The sequence below is a fragment of the Eptatretus burgeri genome, chromosome 10, assembly GCF_056783735.1.
Source record: "Eptatretus burgeri isolate ZD-2024b chromosome 10, Ebu_testis_v1, whole genome shotgun sequence".
NCBI lineage: Eukaryota > Metazoa > Chordata > Myxini > Myxiniformes > Myxinidae > Eptatretus > Eptatretus burgeri.
In genome coordinates, this window is record NC_140970.1 from 11,437,427 (window position 1) to 11,442,426 (window position 5,000).

The 5,000-nt window shown below is 47.4% G+C and overlaps 1 protein-coding gene across 19 annotated transcripts in view; it reads right to left on the bottom strand.

Moving 5' to 3' along the window:
- Positions 1 to 5,000, bottom strand: part of LOC147017947 (PDZ and LIM domain protein 5-like) — a 102,038-nt gene that overhangs the window by 2,135 nt on the left and 94,903 nt on the right. The gene's annotated exons all lie outside the window — the stretch shown is intronic.

Here is a 5,000-nt window from a genome sequence, read left to right on the forward strand (position 1 = left end):
AGCATTATTCAGTAGATGCTAAAGATCCCACAGTGTCCTTCACGTAGAGTAGGTGAATGATCACCGACACCTTGAACAAATTCAACAATTCCTGCCCTAACTACTGCTGGGAAGGCAAAGGCAAACTCCCCAGTATAACCCTTACCAAGAAACTGCTTCAGCAGCACCGACACTCTGTACCAGAATGTGTTATAGCAGAATCGGAAACAAATATGGTTGCTTATTTGGTATCTCCATCGCTACCTCGTATGCGAGTGTGTAAACGAGAGTGTGTGTATTCCAGAATTTACTCCGAAGTTGCTGAACATGGAAAGTCAGTTCACAACTCATTGGAAAGCTCTAAGATAGGAGAGTGATGTGGGCAATTTATTTCTTACCAAAAAATACCACCAGTTGCTTCACTGATGGGAATACGAAGATTTGGGGGGGGGGGAGACAGAAGGGGCAAGGAAGGGGGAGAGAGAAGGGGGAGGTAAGAGAGGAGGAGGGAGAGTGAGGAGGGTGGAGGAGGGAGGGAAGAGTGAGGAGGGGGAGAGGAAAGAGAGAGGAGGGATGGGGAGCAAGAAAGGGACAAGGAGGAGATGTGGGGGATGGAGGAGGGGTGGGGAATGGAAGGCAGCATGAGGGGAAGGGAAGGCAGCGTGAGGGGAAGGGAAGGCAGCATACCAGGGCAAAAGTGCTTTCAATCGTCAGTTGCGAAAGTGAATCCACATTCTCAACCATCACTAATAATCTGTGTGTCTCTGTCTCTCTGTCTCTCTCTGTCTCTCTCTCTGTCTCTGTCTCTGTCTCTGTCTCTGTCTCTGTCTCTGTCTCTGTCTCTGTCTCTGTCTCTGTCTCTGTCTCTGTCTCTCTCTCTCTCTCTCTCTCTCTCTCTCTCTCTCTCTCTCTCTCTCTCTCTCTCTCTCTCTCTCTCTCTCTCTCTCTCTCTCTCTCTCTCTCTCTCTCTCTCTCTCTCTCTCTCTCTCTCTCTCTCTCTCTCTCTCTCTCTCTCTCTCTCTCTCTCTCTCTCTCTCTCTCTCTCTCTCTCTCTCTCTCTCTCTCTCTCTCTCTCTCTCTCTCTCTCTCTCTCTCTGTCTCTCTCTCTCTCTCTGAGACATTGTATTTGTTACGGACTCATAACTGTTTTTGCTACATCACACTTACTCGCAGAGTGCCTGCCCTATGAGTAATCTTGTTCCAAGCATGCAACAGAAACACGTTCTTCTGACGCATAACTTTATTTGGGTTGTGTATAGGTAACCGACAGCTCTGTAGACAAACCCCCCCCCCCAAAAAAAAACATGGGTTATATGCATGAAGCAAAAATGTAACTACTGCTTAAAATTCAAAACACCTCGCTGCACTCGAAAACGTGAGGACAGAAATACAGCACTGGACTGAAAATGGTGGATACTTGTAATACCCTCAGTCACCTGGAGGTGGCGCTGCACGATACATATTTACATGGAGAATTTGCTTCCGTTTGGAATCTGAAGGATTAAAATCCTCGAAGGATTTTATCGTGCCGATGTGCGAGGAAATACCTATGGATTTTGGACCTTGAATGTGTCCCCCTCTCACCTCCCCCCCCCCAAGACTACGAGCAAAAATTAAGAAAAACACCACATTACACTAACTGGGGTCATGCGGATCCTATGTAGCAAGACTGGATGTAATCGTCCCAGAAACGTAGGAGGAGTAGCGCGACAAACAAACACCAAGTCTGTGAATTATAGTGAGGATATACACTTGTTAATTGTTCATACTCGGTGATTCGATGAATTAAACTGAAATAGATGTGAAGCAAATGGTGTTTGGATCAAGCCTTGCTGTTTAGTGGAAACATGAGTGCAGGTTTTGGTTATGATGATGGTAACTATTATTACTCGGGTGGTTCAAATCTGACCTGGAGCTATATTAGTTAAAGGCACTGTTTGGATGTTAACCACTTTGGAGGAAATTTGTATGTGCAGTGTCGCGTGCTTCAAGCTTTCATGCACGGACTGGAAATCAAGATGGCAGGAGGTGAGGTCACAATGATCTCGTTTCCATGTGCTCCTCGACCCGGGTTGAAAACTGTGCTGCCCTGCCTTGGGTTCGCCCGTGACCTGGTTGCAATCATCGATCCGTGCTGTGAAAAGCTCGCTTTTCTTTTGTACATATATTTGATGGGTGTTTTGTTTTTCTTTCTCAGTAAGCCTTGAGCGAAAACCGACAGGAAGGACGCCATTTTTTTTTCCGATTACAATCCGAGTTTTTTTTTTATCACCTTTAATGAACATGAAGGTGGCAGAAAAGAAGAGATGCTGCAAAGAATTAAGAAGATGAGACGTGGGCTATTCTATATATACCGTCCACAGAAGCATCCACTCTCTCGGGCCTTGCAGCGTCTGTCTGGCATCACTAATCATGTCTGTGGTCTGAGTTGCGTTGCTGGGCCCGAGAGAAACGGCACCATCGATGAGTGATTTTGGACCTTGAATGTGTTTCTCATAGCTCATCTTCATAACCTTTTCGAACCTCTTTCTTCTCTTCTGTTAATCCCGAGGTCGGCAACCTCCGGCCCGTGGGCCAAATGCGGCCCGCGAGCTCCTCCCGTGCGGCCCGCGGCGCCTTGTCCAGATTTCCATTAGGTGCGGCCCGCGAAACATTTTTTCTGAACCGACGGCAAATTTAACATATGTGGACATATGATTCTTCCACATCTATCACAGTCTCTGTACGTCACAATAAATTATTTTTGCTTCGAGTCCACTTAACTTGGTCTTAAATATTTTTTCGTTGTTGTTTCAGATGGCTGAAGGTCTTAAGGTTCAATTTACAATTACATTTATTATCATTGATTTTAGATGTGTTTGTTATTTTTTCGGGTTGGGAGAGGGGTGCGGCCCGCGAGGTGGCCCGAACGTGGCCCAGTGGCCCGCGGCCTGGTTTAGGTTGCCGACGCCTGTGTTACTCGATGCTTTGGAAAGGTGCCAAAGAATAATGAGGATTATCGTAGCCAAACAAAGCTGTTAACCCCCCTTGCACCACCCCGCAGAACTCCTTCAACCCTAATTTTTTTCAATGTCGTGAACAAACTTTATTGCATAATGGGTGATGACGGTGGCGGTCAAGTTTTATGGGAATTGTATATGTAGTTTCTGAGAAGAAAGCGGATGCATATTTTTTGGAGGCACCCCCCCCCCCATCCCAGTAGAACCCCCTTAGACCCCGATCATTTTAATGGTGTGAACAATTTTTGGTACATCATCAGTGATGAAGGTGGTGGTCAATTTCATCGGAATTGTGTGTGTGTCACCGGATGATTGTCAAGGGCAGATTGGGGCAAAGCATTCTGGAACTCCATTCCTCAAGCATTTGAACATAGGTATTGCAGCACTCTCTGAGGTTCGGAGACCGGATAGTGACGAGATCATAGTGTGGGTGGTTACACCCCTTCTATTGGTCTGGTCTCTCTGATGGTTACCATGCCCAAGGAGTTTCTGTAGCTGTGTCAAATAAGCTGACTCCAATGATAATTGAGGTAACACCGGTCAACAACGTTTTATGAGATGAAGAATTCATCACTCCTTGGGTGTCGTCTCCCTGGTCTCTGAATATGCTCTGACTGAGGCGAGTGATCTCACCGTGAAGGACACATTTCATGCCGTGCTAGAGTCATGGTTGATCAGTGCCCCAGGTGAGATACTCTTCTTGTCTTGGGGATTTCAATGCATCGACTGTAACTAATAGGGATGGTTATGAGACGTGTGTTGGTCCCCATGGGTCTGGAATTGTGAACCAGAATAGCACTAAGTTCAAGAAGTCATGGACTTAGAGTGGCTGGTTCATGGCTTCAGCACCCACAGGTTCATCGCTGGATTGGTATTCCAACACTGGTGTTGTGGCAAAGGAGATTAACCATGTGCTCATTGATGGTCGCTGGAGGATGATCCAGAACTTCAGTGTTTTCCAGAATGCTCAGTTCCTCAATAACGACCACAGGTTTGTTATAGCATCTCTGAAGTTGTAGCGTAAATCCGGGAGAATGGTACCAGCCCAGCCGAGGCTGGATGTTGGCAAGCTCAAGGATGAGATGGAAGCTGAGGAGTTTGCGAACAGGCTGAGAGGGGAGTTGGGGGGTCTGGGTGCTTTGGTGAATCCTGAAGAGTTGTGGATTGTCATCAAGACCACCGTCCTTGATGTTGCCGGTAGATGTCTTGGAACTCACCGTAGGGTGAAGAATAACTTTGTCTCTCACGGGACACTGGATACTATTGACCAGAGTCAAAGGGCCAGGCTTAATGGCAGAGCTGAGCTGTTCAGAGAGCTGAGGAGTAAAACGGTACATGCACCAAGAGTGGACAAAGAGGCCTATGTGCGAGGAATCTGTGAGGGGGTATAGCATCACTTGTGGTCAAGTGATTCTTGTCCTGCTTACAGCGGAATTTGTGCATTGCGTTCCTCCAAGCCTGTCCCTCGGAGTACTGCAGTTGGAGCAGAGGGTGAAGTGCTCTTGACAGAGGAGTCCAAAGTGAAGGCCCGTTGGGCCGGTTACTTTGAGCGGTTGTTCCAGGCTGACCCACCAGCTGTTGAGTTGGATGTCAGGGGTGTTACTATCTGTATTGCTGGCACTCCAATCAATAGTGTACCACCTCCATTTGTGGAAACATAGGCTGCGGTGAACCAGTTGAAATGGAGGTAAAGCTCCTGGGATTTGTGGCATCCATGCTGAACTTCTCAAGGCTGATGGAAATGCTGTACTATTGTGGTTGCATGCAGTTCTGTGCTCCGCCTGGAACGCAGGCATTATCCTAACTGACTGGAAGAAGGACCTTGTTGTCCCTCTCTGGAATGCGAAGGGTGATCGCCAAGACTGCAACGATGACCGATGGGTGACGCTGCCCTCCGTGCCGGGCAAGGTCCTTGCTCAGATTATTCTTAATTGGGTTTGCCACTATCTGCTTGAGCACCAGCATCCAGAGCAGTCAGGCTTTACGCCAAAAGAGGTGATTGATTGACCGTATCCTTGCTCT